The sequence below is a fragment of the Drosophila novamexicana genome, unplaced genomic scaffold (assembly GCF_003285875.2).
Source record: "Drosophila novamexicana strain 15010-1031.04,08,12 unplaced genomic scaffold, DnovRS2.1 tig00001151-arrow-arrow-pilon, whole genome shotgun sequence".
In the NCBI taxonomy this organism is placed as follows: domain Eukaryota; kingdom Metazoa; phylum Arthropoda; class Insecta; order Diptera; family Drosophilidae; genus Drosophila; species Drosophila novamexicana.
Window position 1 is genome coordinate 359,336 of NW_020824842.1, and position 17,362 is coordinate 376,697.

Sequence of the window (17,362 nt, forward strand, 5' to 3'; positions counted from 1 at the left end):
GAATGTCGATTATTATCAAGAGTTTGCAACGCAACTAACAAGATGTATCTGTCCTTATCTGAAAAAGAAAGGCACAGAAAGTGGGAGAGAATATAAATAAATATAACATTTTAAATAAGTCTTATACTAATATAGTATTATCTAAACTAAAACCAAAAAAAACATAGCTAAACAATAGGGGTATCTTAAATTTATGAAAATCGCATAGAGCGGTGGTATAGAAGAGAATGAGAGGTAGACTGTGTGAGAATGTTTGTGCAATAAAAGCAAAGAGAGAGGAAAAAGAAACTGTAGGTGAACGATAGAGAGAAAGAAAGAGCTTAAACATCATATCATTCATGACATAGAGGGTCATGAAAATCGCATAGAACGGTGGTATAAGTAGGTGGAGAGAAAGAGGTATAGTATACGAGAGTGTGTTATGTGAAAGAGAGAGAGGGAGAGAGACAAAGAATAAAAGAAAGAGAGAGAGGGCGTAGAATGCATTTTATTAAGAGACAACAGTCAATTAGGTAATTTGAGAATTTAATGATTTAAAGGCATAAGAGCTGTTAAAAACCAGATAAAAATTCTTAATGACTTTACTACCTAGTCTAGCTCTATTCTGCGTGGTATTCGAGCTTGTGACCTTTGTTTAGTTTATTGGGCAGCTGCCGTGGATGTAAGCTAGTCCTGCTCAAAGCGCCTCCTTCTTCAATTCAAGCGCTTCTTGAAGTTGATCACATTTTCCATTATGTCCGAAATCCCTCCGGATATATTCATAACTCAAGTGAGTACTCGGGCGAGTGTTGATGCTTATCAGCACAAGAGCGCTCCATATGCACATTGCGAATACTTGACTGCGAAATGGAGACCGTCATACGATATGCGAACAGTTGACGGCAAGCCGCCAACGATGTTCCGTCCCCAAGGAAATTGTTTCGGCTCTGGTCAGCCAATTAGAGCGCTAAATGAATGTATACACAACCAGGACCACATACACATTTTTGTATTATAAACACCGCCTATAAACACACACTACATAATATACTCTGCCAACTGCATGTGCATGTGCAGGGTGTGACTTATTAAAAGTCGCATGGCGCCCCGGCGCGGCAACTTAATTAAATGCATCCATTGGCATGCGGCATTCAGTATGCGGCATGCGGCATGCGGCAAGCGTCGAGCGCAATGCTTGCGTTCAAGCGGCCAGTAAACTAACAACACAGCCATAGACAACAATAACAACACCAATAGCAACATACTCTCTCATCTGGAGACGTCTGCTGCTGCCCGCAAAACACTCGTAGCATGCCGCATACTTTCTGGGTGCAGGCTCAAAACAATTTTTGCATACCCTGGCTGTGGATGCTGTGATTATGTCGGGTCAGTGATTTACTAAGTACATAAAAAATAAATAAACAGCTTAATTGATTAGTCTCTCAGTCTGAAAAGTCCCTTGGGAAAATATGTGTTGAGGTCAACTGGAAGGTTTTAACCTTAAATTGAGTTCAATTGAGTTCTTGTTAAAAAACTCCTTACTTTATTTAAAGATATCCTGACCAGGCTCAGAACTTAACACTCTTTTCGTGCTCCTGACGTCTAATATATTATAAATTTTATTGTTATAAAGCTAAAACTGCTCTAACTTTATGTATATGTCTGAGAGGGTATTAAATCTGCGGCATCTCGAAGATGACTCTTTTTTCTGGATTTTTTTCAACTAGCATGCACAAAAGTTGCTCTGTTGCTGCATTTTTTTTCTCAACTCTTTTATCGTTTGTTATTTTTTTATTTTTTACTCTTGTATGCAATAAATAGCGCCACTTGAACAAAGTTAATATAGTCACAAATAGTTTAAATATTTATTTACGGTTTTTCGGTTTGGCCAACAATTTTGCTCGTCGCTCTGCTAACTATATTGCTGGTTGTTTTTTCCTTGTTGCAGTGTTCGTTTACGTGACATTCTGACATTGCCGTCGCCAACCCCTTGCCGCACCACGTTGGGTGGCAAGTGGCAAGCCAAGGCTGTGCGGCGGGCAACGGGTTTAAGCAAGCGCCGCAAAACAAAAGTGAAAGGCATGCCAAGGGTTAAAGCTTCGGGTTGCCAGAGCTATTCGAATCTGGTGACAACTACAACAACAGCCACATTGCAACATAATCAACACTTAAGTCTTATATTTTCGCGACTGCACGCTATTAATGTAAACATACATACATATATATCTGTATTATGGGGTGGAATATGCCCAACATGCACTTAGCTAAGTTTTTATGGCCTATTGAATGCCATTTAAGTACTGAGCATAAAACGGCCACTTAGTTTTGAAATATATGTTAAAGTGTTAACATTGTCCGCTTTACATATTAGAGTACTGTTAAACTGGTTATGTGAGCTTTAAAAAGAAAATAAGGGTAAACGATTAAATTAGTTTTATGAACTTGTATTTATCTCCCGCAGGAAATTACTGCTGTAAGAACTCTTTATGTAACCGATCAGATTTTTATCAAATGAACCAAGGCCTTAAAAGAGTATGAACCAAACCACTTCGAGCCCAGAAATCTTATTGTTATCATGACCGGAACTTCATCAAAAAAATAACAGACTAAGCCAGTATCAAAACATATTATTTTATAAATTTATTTTGAAATAAGGAACTTTAATTACATATAACGGACTAGGATTTCGATATAGATTTTTAACGATTTTATGGAAACGGGGCAAGTTATCGCCGATCTAAAAAAAACAGGTCTGACAGAAGAACAGATAGAGGGACAGGCAGACGGACAGACAGACGGGCAAGGATAGATGGGGAGCAAGAATGTGCATATACTTTATGGAATCGAAGATGCTTCCTTCTGCCCGTTACATACAGTTGCACAGAGCCATTATACCCATTTTAGCCATGGGCCCGGGGTATAATTACACCATGTAAGGCGTAGAGCACCGCACATTCGTTTGAAAAGCACAAGATTAAATCATATTTTATATAATAAATAATAATTTTGTCATTTCGATTTGTTCGCAATTCACCAAAAAGCGTTTAAACAATTCCAAAAATATGCTTCACAAATTTCTTTGGAATTGATTCTAATGTGGAACTTAAAACAAAAGCGTATTACGTTCCATTTTAGTTACACAGAGCAACACGTTACCAAGAAAACCAAATCCCTTGTTAGAGGCTGAAATTGTTGTAGTGTCAATTTAATCCTTTTTCAAAAGTTTTATTTGCAATACAAGTGAATACCGCAAATGCTATTCCAAGTTCAATTGTATTCATTTTAATTTTCCAAGTAAATAACATTCAAGATAACTTTTTTAATAGCTACCCATTGGCCAAGTCCGCAAACGAGATGTGCTCTGTTTTCACTTCTCAGATGTGGGAAAGTTCTTTGGGGAGATGAAAGTGCAAGAAAAAATAGAAAGCGTAAACAATTTCTGTTGACAAGTACATGGTACACACACGAGAATTCCACACTGTTTCAGATTGAGTTTAGTTGCACGAAACCACACACCCTGCTGTGGATTTGGGGCAGGGCAGGGCAGGGACTAACGAGAAGGTCAGTAGGAGCTGATCTCAATTCCTCAAGAGGAAACTGACTGCGAAAGCTATTTCAAGTGGGAGCTTACTACAACCAACTACCCAGGAATTGGGTCTTTAGCACCAACATCCCAACTCTATCGAGTTTCGTTTATTGCCTTAGCTATAAACTCGAGCAATCCTCTTTTTTAGAAACTTTAAAAAGACAACGGCCCTCAAACTTCTCTAGATCCTTTCTCGCCGTCATTAAAAGGCAGATTGTCCACCTTCGGTTGCAAGATATGTCCAGATATGTCTTACTGAAGGCGTCAGGTCTGGTTGACTTGGCTTCAACGTATTGCTTTCTTTTAATACTTATTAAAATTTTGATGATTTTAATAATAAAAATGTCAATAATAATAAACATATTAATATTAAAAATAAATATAGAAAAAATATGCATATTTGAAACTTACCGACTTTGTTTTGAGGTCCTATGATACTAAGTGCAAGCAATATCCCTGCCCGCATATTTTCCGCCTTCCGCAATGTGCGCTCCAGTGGGGTCAGAGGCTGTTCAGGGCAGCTTATAAGGTTCGACATTGGGGACAAGCTCATAGACATCGCCCGAAATCCGGCGCAAATGCTAATGTGACCCTGTCATATACTCCTGCTCGGGTTTGGGGCATGGAAACGTGGGATGGCTTATTTAAAATGTAGTATAAATAATTAGTTGTCGACACGTTGCGCATATCCATATGGTATAGGTCCTAGAGTGAGCTTTGTGTCCATGCTAAAGCAATTATCCCTGCAGGCGTGTTAATTTATGCCCAGCAAATAAAAGATAAGAACACAGACGAGCGATTTCCCCAACATGCACACGTGTCTGCGTCTCTCTGCTTGGTTTTTCTATTATCCACAGCCCGAAATGAAAATGCACACACACACAAACACACACACGCTTGAACGGCACACACTCCCCCATGATAAATTTTCAATGCCACGTCTTGTTGTTGTTTTTAGCAATGGATGAAAAATTTTGGCTAGTAGTGCCCGCGGCACCTACCCGAACATCCGGGAAACACACTCATCTGAAGTCCGAGAACAAAAGAAATGAGCAAACTCCAAGCTTTGCAATTTAGTTGGCAAATTGCAGCCTCCGGCTAAAATCCCATTACCGATTATTGTATTTCATTAAGTGGAAAGCTCTGCGCTTAGCATGCTGTTTAAACTCCCAACTAGTTGCTGCGAGCTGAATCGTAATGGGCCATAGAATTAATGCTATGCATAATTAACTACATCTGTAAAAGCAAAACGCATACTTGTTGCCCTTAAGTGTTGCTCGATTATAATCGATTAGTTATCACAGGATTGAATTTGCATTTCCGCTTTTTAAAATTAAGTATTTAATGTTCAATCGCAGTTATATACTTAACAGCACACGCGAATGGGGCTAGTCTCAAAAGACTGATAGCTGTTTCTCGTCACATTACTATTTATAATTTCCCATATATACTATATGCTACCGATTTCACATGAAGTATACGACAAAAACATAGTATACCCTAAAGATCTCCAGGGAAAAATGAAGCATTTTGGAGTTTGATATGTCTTGATGGCAGCAAAGAGGTTTCCAACCGAAATGCTTTTAATTTTTTTATAAATTCAATAGTTCTATTGGCAATTCAAGCAAGTTCGAACCTTTTCAAGATTCATAGCTGTGAATATATAGTTTCCAGAACTGAACCTCAAAACAGAGTATTGGTACAAACCAATGAAAACGTTTCTTGGCATATATGTATCATCAGACTTTGTAAATATTATCATGTTTTCAATCTACTTTGCCAGGTTTATAGTGCAGCGATAATTTACAGGGCAGTTGGTATATAATATAACGATATATGGTACGATATTAATTTGCTGACAATACGTTATTCCCCAAATAATTATATGACTGTTACTGACACATGGGTCTTCTAGGTGATACAGATTCTTATGTGTTAGACAAAACTTTCTTTCTGACTGCCAGTCGCAACGCATTCCTATCACAGCCTCTGAACGCCCAAGGGAAAAAGGAAAACGTTTAGGGAAACTACGATGATAGGCGAAACCTGCTGGGAAATAAAATCAATTTCAAAGTGCGAGAATGCAATTTCGCTTAAAGTGTTTACATTATATGTGACGCATTGAAAATGAGTGAAATGCAAGGATCGATATGAAAGTTCACAGCATGCCCAACCGTTGATTTAGTAAATCAAAAATCATTTGATGACGTCACTGAACAGCTCCCACACATACACACACACGCGCACACACACACACGCAAAAGCACACAGGCACATATGCTAGCGTGCAACGCATCATAAATCTCAGCATTAAAAAATTGAACCCAGAGAACGGGCGCTGGAGCGACAAAGAGGCTACTCTGACGCACACATCGTATATCAATACACACAGACACACACACAGAGAGAGAGAGAGAGAAAGAGAGAGAGTTGGAATGTGCAACGATATTTTACAATATAATTATGTCAACTACAGAGGACGACGACAAAATCTACGTCGAGCTCTTAACATCTCAACAATACTTTGTATGTCCGTTGCCTTTGCTCCACCCGCTTCCGGATGCCATTCCCGTTCCCATTTCCAGTGCCAATCCCATTCGGTTTTTGCCAGCCCCGAGCTGCTGCGCCCCCCCCCCCCCCCCCCCTCCCATCCCCTCCATACCATTACCCCTTTTCCATTTGGGCACGCTGTTTGCCCTTTGATGCAGCGGCAGCAGACGCTGGAGCAGCAGCAGCAGTTGGCCACGGAAGCCGATGGTGACAGCAGCGGCGCCAGCATATAAAATTATGACACCCTTTGGGATTACAAGCGAGCTTTGGACAGCGGCTCTCGACAGTCTATGTCAAGCACAATGAGGCAGCTGCCACATATCTTTGTCTATCTCTATCTAACTCATTCATTGTGTGTGCCCCTGGCCCGCTCTCCTAAATTGCCTCAACTCTTCCTCTCCCTGGAGACATGGTATCCATTTTGCAGTTAGGCTCCAAGCTTTTGACTATCATGGCCGAAAATGTATTTGTATATATGTATAACGCAATTTATTACCAAAAATAATGAAGAAATAAATATATGAAATTGCTCGGATGAATACAAATTAAATTTTAAATTGCGAATGCTTCAGCTTAATTGTAAATGCATTTATAACCCTTGATAGAGACTATATTAACTGCAATATAGTTATCGCCTGGGCATGGTCGAATTGGTAATACTCTAGCACCCGATGCAGTATGTTTTTTTTGGCAGACGTCTTATTTTTTCTAATTTAAAAACCTCATATAGCACGTATTGCAATTTGTTGACAGAAATAACGCATGAAAATGAAAAGCAAAAAAAGCAAATGCAAAGTAATTTCAGATAATATAAAGGACGTGAAAAAATAGCACAACTAAGCATCATGTCATTATATGGAAGCTACATTTGCTTCCCGGAACTGGAGCTGAATATACAATAAAGCCACTGCTTTTGTATATTAAATCCTTAAGTGGCTTCTCGGAAAACTGTGAATGCAAATATAATCCCTTTCAAAGCTAATGAGCTTCGCTTTTAGCTGGATTTCTCGCAAACTAGATATAAAGGCTGCCTATGTGCATTTGAAGTATATACAAAAAGTGGTGACGCACTTGAAAATCTCAATTTTAATTAGTTTGCCACTTTTGGTGGCAGCTTTCGCGGTTTTTCGTTAAATATTAAATCGAAAACCATTTGTATTAAGCGACCGCCAAAGCAAGGCCTACACAAACACACACACGCGCAACCAGGTGTAACCACACGTTTAGCAAGTAGGCAACCTTTCGGCGCCGCAAAGTGTGCTACATGCACCTAAAACAACAACTAAAGATTCGACAACAAAAACGTCTTTAAAAGCCACAAGAAGCCAGGTGTATCCATGTTCTTAGAATTTATGCAAAGCTGCCAAACAAATTAAATAACCATTTGGCGAACATAAGTTACATGAAGTTAGGCGAAAAGCAGAAAGCAAATACCCTATACACAATTCGTAAAGTATAAAAAAGCATATTGGATCTATCTAAAATATATTCTTCCAATTGTCCTAATGCATTTTTGGAGATTTCATAATATGAGCAAACAATTCTGAAGACCGAAAACCGAAATTCCAATGCAATTGCCAAAACAGTAGCCAAAAAAAAAATATATAAAATTTTGAGAGATACCTGGCACCAAAGCATTTACAACTTGGGCCCCAATCGTTGGCTTTATCTAACCATATTTGGTAAACTGAAAGGATATATATATTCCGCATTCGAAAATGCACTCAAAGGCCGTTTTCTTTGAAAAACTATGCAAGGTCAACTAATTCATAAAAAGAATAATAATATATGGAAAAAACTTGTATCCCTACCTTAACCACATTTGTTATTATTAATAAAATATTATATTTGGTTTATATAAATATAAAAATAATTAAAATTTATACTACTAATGTTTTACAAATAATACGACGCCCTTTCGCATGTTTCAGAAAATAGCACCCATTATATACAGCAAGTTTTTCAGATCGCTTAAAAAGATCGCTTAAGACCAATAAACTATGGTCTTAATATAATATTTGGTAGTAGCCTATTTTAGGTAGCTTTATAGTTATTAATGATATTATATTCAGTTGAATACAAACAGTTTAAGAATTGCCTCTCAAGGCTAAATCTCTCTATATATGTATTAAATCGCACATTGCTTATGGTTCATTAGGAAATGCTTTGAATTGCTGTTGCAAGCATTCCAAGAAAATACCTGAAACGTAATCAATATTAATTTAATATACTTGTAAGTGCTCCACAATTTGAGTACGAATCTAACTAATTAATAGATTATAATAGAACAAAAATAAAAGCTGAAAGCCTTTCTGGTTTCTAATCATATCACCGACACGATGGGATTTTATTATTTTAGATCGACAAGATAACAAACTAAGGCGTTATAATGTATGTTTATTCTTAAAAAACTTCTTTAATTCAATTGAATCGAGTTCAATCAGACTCCAATCAAACAATTGCTTCATATTATTATTGTCAATTGGCTCCCGCGTGTAACAGCACAATTTATCAGCTGTCATTTGATTTGTTTGCACTGTTGTTGTTTTTATTCGGCTGTCAATTTTACACCCTGCACCAATTAAAAGTGGCCAGGGAAGGGCATACTAGTTCCGAGCAAGTATATGTAAAAAGCAGACGATAAGCTGTGTCCGGCAATTGATTAAATACTCTCTTTTAAATACATATACTCTGGTAAAACCTACTTTATCTTTTTTTGATATCTGCCCCCTATTTTATGTATATTTATCGACTTTGCATCTATGCATGAAAGGAAGTAACGGGGTATCTTCTAGTCTGGAATTTTCGACTGGAGCCCTCATGTTATTATTATTGTTACATATTTCGTCAGGTTGTTTTCCCCGCTTTTGTTTGTTGCCGTTTTGCTAGGGCGAGATGATGATAAATATTCCTCAAAAAGAGGAGATATAATATTCGTTTTTTTTTTCGGTATTATCATTTTTATTGCTTCTCCTTTCGCTGTCGCTTTAAACGTTAATTAATATTTATGCTCAACGCTGTATCTATTAAGCGGACATTGTTGCATTTAATCCAAAGTCCAGTCTCAAGCGTTTAAATTAAACGTACTTCTTGCAACTCAATTATGTATCAAAGCATAAAGTGATTTCGAAGGAAAAAAATCTGTATAAATATAAATTTAATTTTGGGATATGATCTAAAGTATCTTATAGATACGCATGTCTAAATAGTTGTAAAATAAAACAATAAAATTAAACAAATATAGGTTCCCAAGTATCTTATAGATACGCATATATTTATATATTTATAAATATAATTAGATGAAACAAATCTATGTTCCTATAAGAAGCATATATATACGTGGTATCTATTGCATTTGAAAGATCAAACAAGTCACTGCAAAATAGTAAATAGTTGATGGTAATTGGCATGGTCGCTGATGCCCTCTATTCTATCTGCACATAACCGTGAGCAGATACTTGAATAATTCGAATCCGGATTGAGTCATGCACTTTATGCACGGAATCCTATGTTTGGCAAGGCGAATCGAATGCAAACAAAAAGCTGCTGATGCCGCAAGTGGAGCTTAAATCTAGAGTGAGTGCAACGAGATGATGCAAAGGGTCTCGCGACCCGCCAGCAACGGCGGCACGTGATTCTCATTTCAAAATTCATTTTAATTTGCCTGTGAACTGCAATTGATTTGGCTGCATGGGCAATGCGAATGCAAAGCCACAAGCCTGCCACACGGGTAACCACACAGAAATTTCAGGTTTGAGCAAGTGGGGCAATCGCCGTCAATGTCTGCAGATTAATATTTGCTCAGCGCCAATGCAGCGTATTGAGGCACGCAGTTAGCTGATCAAGCAAAAAAATCAAAATAAATAAAATAACAAAGTCTCATTCCAAGCTGTTGTCTACACTTACGAACCTACTAAGCCCCATATACTGCCTACCCCACTCAGCAAAATGGTTACAATTCAAATAGGATTTGTATTTGTTTGCCTTTTGGCTGAGCTGCGTTTGCTTTGCCGGCGAATAAATTGCAAGAGAAACTCAACTAAAACCCACCTGGCGGACGCATACGAGGGTGTGTGTGTGTGTGCGTGCTTGCGCGTGTGTGTTTATGGTCTAGACTAGCTGTGTGTGCGTGTGTGTGCGCCCGGCGTCCCAAAAGTGTTGGGCAAATATTCGGGGCCAGTTTGTTAGAACGCTAATTTGATGTGCTGCGAAAGTATCTTTCGGATACACTGCCTGTTTGCGGTTACAACAACGATAGCATACGGCTGCGCATTAGCGATATTCAAACAAATATTTGGGCACCTGCGGCGTATGAGTAATGTGTGCAACATGCCGACCCAATGACAGTTGACAAAGATGAAGCGTGTAGTAGACCAACAAAATCGTGGACGCATACGAGCCGAGCACCACAATTTACTGGAAATTAATAGTGAGCCTCAAGTGGGCCTGTGTCTGTCTAAACATTTCATTGAAAGTAGCAAGTCCAAGAGCAGAATTCGTTGACAGTATTTATGACACTTATTTTTCTTCAGGCTTGCCAAAAATTTTAATGAGTTCCTTTGTTTATGCAATTTTTTTATTTTCATTTATCTGAAATGGCCGCGCACAGACCCAACCCTGCTGCCCTAACCCACACGGCCTGACGGAAATTGTTATAATAAAATTGCAGCTTATTACCGCAAAGGTGTGCCATGTTGCTGTCCGTACGGAAGGTGTTGAAGGATGCCCCAGTTGTTGACTTAGGACTCGGACACGGACACGGACACGGACTGGGACTGGGACTCGGACGGGCTGTCAAGTGTTTTTCATAATGCCAACAACTTAAGTCGTTTTGCCACCTCAGCAATTGAGAGCTGCAGAAGTACTACACAAAGCTGAAGGGCCTCTTTATGACGCTCTGTCGCAGTCTCAAGGCATTTCGACAATATTTGGCAATTCCATGTCTAGCAGAAAGTGCTGAGTGGCCAAAAAGCGCTCAGCTAAATGAAAATGCATGTCAACTGCCAATACTCATGAGCGAGAAGTATTTTCTTGGATAATATTTTCTGAATTTAGTTAACCTGATATCTAACCTAAAAGTACACGAACTCATATACCCAATTACCCCGTTTTTCAATATAAAGGGTAACGCTGGCTTGCTTCAGTATTAATCGATTCTTTTTCGATGAAATTCAAAATGTCAACTTGTTCGCACGATTTCAGCAAGGCTGTGTAGCCTAATGGATAGGGCGTCGGACTTCGGATCCGGAGGTTGCGGGTTCGAATCCCGTCACGGTCGGCTTTATATTTTGTTTTTTACCGTACATTTTTCAATATGAAAACACTTTTCAATAAGCAATCTGTGCATTAATGTATATGCTGACATTAAGAAAATCTGACTTTAGCGATTCGAAGGCAGCCCAAATCAAAATTATTTTCAAAATGAGTTGAGAGTTATTCGAAATTGAGCCAAGCCTTGATAATGGTGGACCTAATCAAGACAAATAGTGCTAGTTCCTGTTACTCCGCGGTTTCAGCAACAGCTTCAGGTCCAACTTTAAGGCTCAAGGTTCTTGGATCCATTGCCGCTGTCACGCTTCCTGCATATTTGTTTAGGTCTCTGCGCTTTTTTTTGTCACCCTCCTCTTACCCACATATGTACTCGTATCTGGGTTTGGGTTGTGCCTTGCTACGTTTGCCTTAGTTTAGCTCCATAACTGTGTGTGTGTGTGTGTGTGTGTGTGTGTGTGTATGCGTGTGTGTGTGTGTAGGCATGAGTGTGTGCACGTGTGGGTGTGTGTATGTTTTTTATTGTCGCCAGCCATGATTTTCTTATGGGATACACACATGTAAACTTTCAGCATTGTCCGTCTGCCCGCCCAACAACTAACAAAAATACAAATACAAACACAAATACAAACACAAATACAAACACAAACACAAATACAAATATAAAGACCAGCTAGCAAAGAACTAACCAACGTACCAGCCTTGGCCAACAACATCTGCTTCATTGTATTGCAGTTATTGTATTTGAATTGGACAACTAATGTAAATAATACATCACATACTGTACGTGCCATGAGATTATGTTGAAGTTTCAGTTTAACAGATTTCGTATTTATTTGGCTTTTTATTAACTTGTCCAGCTGGAACTGGAGTTCGATCTGTACGTATATGGCAAATGTAACAAAAGTGTCCATCAAATATCACATTGTTGTATTATTTCAATTGAATTAAGAGGTTGAGATTAATTATTATTGTTATTACTATTATTACTTTTATTATAATTATTATTATTTAACAGAGTTTTATCTCAAGTGTTGACATACGTACAAGAAAAGAGCATCGCTTGGTTACGTTACGAAAAGTATCGCAAAATTAATACCGAATTGCAACAATTGCAAACAAATTTAATTTATGTCCCTTCAAGTCTCAAGATTGTATGGTTTCGAGCCCGAATCAATATACAACTTCTTGCATTAAGTGTAATTATTACTTTTTTTCATATAAGGTCTTAAAATAAGTAAAAAATTCCTTGAATCAAGTACAAAAAAACTTATTTTAAGCATACATGTACTGCTAAATTTAAGCTTTTCAAAATCAGTAAGAATAAAAAAAATGATTCAAGTTTTAAAATTCTTGAATCTACAATACTACGGCTTTATCGGGAGTTGCAAGGATGAAGAGACCAAAAAAAAATTGAGAAAATCAGCACTTGTTCAATTATTTAATTCTCAATTTTTTTCTAATTCTTTTGCTGAAGAGTTCTACCAGTACAAATGTAAAAATGTACACAGAAAATAATGCAAGTCGCCATTTATTTATTTTATTTTTATATAGATACTACATACATACAGTGGCTCACAGCTTATTTCAACCAGTACATAAAAAAAACTTTGGGAAGCTATAAAAAATAAATTAAGAATGATATTCAAATGATATAAATGCAGGTTTTTAAATTATTGTTTCAAGTTTTAAACTATGACTTCATATATTTTTTAAATATTTTTTTTAACATCTTATAACAACTAAAAACAAAATCACAACCCAAAACGATGTCACAGCTTATTTCAACCATTTTCTTAATTCAATTTCAAATAAAAAGTTTACAGCTAAACAATATTTTTTAATATTTAGTATGACCACCCTTGTGATCAATAACCATTTTGAGCCTTTTTGGCATGGATTCTACCAACTTTTGGGTAACCTGTGGCGAAATTTTGGCCCATTCCTCAACAAATGCAATTTTTAGATCTAACTTATTAGATATTTTGCGTTTGCGAATGTTTGAATCCAAAATGAACCACAAATTTACAATAACATTTATGTCTGACGACTGCGCCGGTGGCTGCATGACATGTGGACAGTTCCAGATCAACCATGTCTGAACAATACCCGACTTATGTTTCGGATCATTGTCTTGATAAAATCTGAACACATCCCGAATGCCCAGATTTTCCGCACTTTCTATTAAATTATTTTTCAAAATCTCAAGATATTGAGATTTGTCCATTGTCGTCTCAATAAATTGCAGATTTCCAACGCCGGCTGCCGACATACAGGCCCAAACCATAACGCTCCCACCGCCATGTTTTACTGTAGCCTTCAAATTTTTTGTTTGCAGCTCTGTATTTGGTTTACGCCACACATATGAGGCTCCATCAGAGCCAAAAATATTAAATTTGGACTCATCGCAGAATATGACGGTGTTCCAAAAACTATCGTCCTTATTAAAGTGCTCCTGGGCAAACTTTAAGCGGCACTTATTATTTGTCTCACTAATAAAGGGCTTCTTGCGCGCTATTCTGCCATTGAAATCATGTTCCCTAAGCACTCGGCGAATAGTTTCTGGGTGGCATGACTTGCCCAACTCTACCTCCACATCATTGGCTATTTTTGGAGCCGATAGCCTTGGATTTTCCCGGATTTTCCGAACAATATAACGCTCGTCGGTTGAATTAAAAATTTTGTTGGGAGCATTTCTCCCCTTATCGTGGGTTCTATTTTCTCGGACAAATCGGTATATTATACTCTGCACTGTAGAATCACTCAGTCTAACCATTTCACCAATTTTCCTGCGCGAATGACCGTTTTTAAAATTTCTCTCTGTTCGAGTTCTCTCTGCTCGATAGTTGTTCGTGGTCCCATTTCGCTAAATACAATTTTCCCCAAGATTTATTCTCAAAATTCAGCTAAAATGTATTTCACCATATTGCGAATTTAATAAGTAAAGCAAAAAAAAAGGAAACAACCGTTGCATCGTAAGATAACGGATCATTGCCCAATTGCAAAGTCTCTGGTTGAAATAAGCTGTGACATTGTTTATGGTTGAATTCTTAGTTTTAAGCTATTATAAAATATTTAAAAAAATTGCAAAAAATTATCGTAATCATAGTTGATAACTTTAAGCATCAGGCTAACAACCTGCATTTCAAAAACTTTGATATATGTATCTTTAAGTTTAGTTTTTATAGCTTTGCAAAGTATTTTCAATGTACTGGTTGAAATAAGCTGTGAGCCACTGTATATGTATATGCATGCATTGATGTACATACTGCACGGTAATGTGTGTGTATGTTTATTTGTATATACATGCGTACACATATAGGACGACGCCGTCGCAAGGCCTATTCGTTTGCAAAAATATATTTGTATGTATGTGTGTATGCATGGATGCAACGGGGTGTGTATGCTTATGCAAGTATTTTCATGCTCTTCTAGGTATAAACACATACATGAATGTACGTACATCTATGTATATGTAATACCTATACTTTGTCCGTGTTTATCGAATTCTTATTTTTGGTGGAAAAGTATTGATTAATGCAAGTATTTTTGGTCTTTAAATTCTTGATATTTTCTCTCTTCAGTTCAGGTTTTCTATTTTAAAGACAATTGAGTACTAAATATGTGCATTTTTGTATTTTTTTTATTATCATACCCAGGCATTGCAACTAAGAGCCCTCCCAATTGGAAAGCTGTTAGAGTTAGTCGCCTGCGCTCGCCTTTCACCAAATCCATTATAATGTTAAAGCGCCCTTATGGCCATTTAAGTTAATCTTATGTTTATTTGGCCATTGATTAATGTGCGGTGCCAAAGCAGCCCGCAAAGGTCGTTGCCTGAAAGTCTTCAATCATAGTTTGCTTGTTTGCCCAGGCCGTGCTCTTTGCATTTCTCTTCTTCTTTTTCCGGTTGCTTTTTTTACATACATACATATATAAAAATTTATATATATAAATATATATATATATATTAATATATATATATATATATATATATTAATATATATTAATATATATATATATATATATATATATATATATATATATATATATATAAATATTTTTTTTTTAGGAAAACGCTTCTATCCTTCTACGGGTTTATTTATGCATAAAATTTATAGCATATAGCACAAGCATATTTGTGTCATTAGCCTCAAATTTTTGACCCATTTGTCATTAGGCTCGAATGTGGGGGATTTGCATAAAACAAACAAACGATTGCCCTGTGTACACACACAAACAGACCATTATAAATGTGCGCATGTGTGTGTGTGAGACAGAGTGTTGGTCTTCTAAATGTGTGACCGACAAGATTTATCAAGTAATAACAGACATTTCGGACAACCCATAGACCAGACCCATTAGTCACACACTGTTTGACATTGTCTGAAAATATCATTTTAATCACAGGCCAGAGCTAGAATCAAGATGCTGCCAGCTCCTCTTCCCCTACTCAATAACCATTCTCATGTTCCGACGAATACATGCATGCTCGTATGGATATGTGTTTGACTCGCCTATACATAATTCGAGTACAGGCACATTAACATGCTTCCCAGAAGGAACCTACATATATTCAATTTTAACGTCTCTCGCTTGTCATCCTATTGATGAGAGCTTGGGCTATGGAAATTCAAGAACAATGCATTCGCCTTTAAATAAGCATAATATCATCTCTCAACCGTTGTAGCCTGAATTTTCTGCTTTCTGGACACATGAAGTGAATCGAACAATTTTAATTAGTAATTAAGGTAATCCTTGATGCGCATGATAGCTTTAGATAAATAAGTTGCCAATGCACGAATCTGGCTGGTGCAGTTCTGTACATATACTTGATATGACATTGCAATTATATTGTTAATCCAATCTCAAGGAAAGCCTTTGAAGCAGTAGAAAATGCAAGGCGCAGCAACCGGCGACATCTTAATTATGTTGCACGTATCTATATGTCATATTATAAGATATCTCAATTTGTAGACAAATATAATAACGCAATAAATAACAATACAACTTACTTTTGGATTACTAAACTTTATAATGCATATGAAATTAAAAAGCGGAATATCTAAAACCTTGAAGCGTTACTTCTCTGAACACACGTATGTTCTAAACCATCGAAGGGCCCCTTACTAGATCGATACAAATCGATGTATACCTTAGATTTATTCAAGCTAGATATCTGGTATAGCATACAGAGATCGTAGCTGGGCACAGGGTGTCCCCTATTCGTAGATATTTTACGCTTTTTTCATTTAGTTCAAAGTTATCAACTGTACTCTTGCTTTCTGAACCTTTTTGTGTTGAAATCTTATTGACCAGTTGACAGTTTTGTAATTGCCACATATCGAATTGGAGAAGTGTGCGGCTTTTGTAACGGAAAATGTAGTAATTCGATTAAGATTGTGTTAGAATATTATAGTCTAAATGCAACCAAATACATTATGAGAGTTTCTGTAGCTGCTTCAATGAACCAATGCCTCAATATCTAAATGGTCGACGTAAATTTAATTTTTCGCACATTGTTAAATTGCTAGAACAATTTATATTTTTTTGCCACTTACTTACATTATTTGCTGAGCTTGCCAAGAAGTTGGCAAATTTCTGTCAGACATTGATTTGTGGCAGCCCTTTTGGGCTCAACAGCAGGTGGCAAGTTGGCAGTTGGCTGACTTATGATTTAACCAGCCTTCAGTTTGGGCCAAAATGAATTGAGAACATAAAATTGTTTTAATAATCCAAAAGCTGTTAGGAAACAAAAAACAACGTATTTAGTTCAGTTATAAGAAACAAAACAAAATCAATATATTCCTTGCCGAGAAAGCTGTTTTTTCCAACCTGACATTCATAGTGGACATTATTGTCTTTTACATTGAAAATAAAATTGGTATATGGACAGTCCGTGTTCGCCATAACCTGGCTAATCTCGCTGAGATATAGGTGAAGCGTCTGCATACATTCAGAAAGGCACCAGGACTGATCCTA

The 17,362-nt window shown here is 37.2% G+C and overlaps 1 long non-coding RNA gene and 1 other non-coding gene across 2 annotated transcripts; both read left to right on the forward strand.

The window, feature by feature from the left end:
• The first annotated feature begins 11,320 nt into the window (after positions 1-11,320).
• On the forward strand, positions 11,321-11,393 carry Trnar-ucg. The gene has a single exon. It is a non-coding gene; the product is annotated as a tRNA-Arg (tRNA).
• A 159-nt stretch (positions 11,394-11,552) lies between these two features.
• LOC115766442 lies at positions 11,553-12,560 on the forward strand. The gene is made up of 3 exons (XR_004018205.1): positions 11,553-12,166; positions 12,244-12,337; positions 12,402-12,560. It is a non-coding gene; the product is annotated as an uncharacterized LOC115766442 (long non-coding RNA).
• The last annotated feature ends 4,802 nt before the right edge of the window (positions 12,561-17,362 follow it).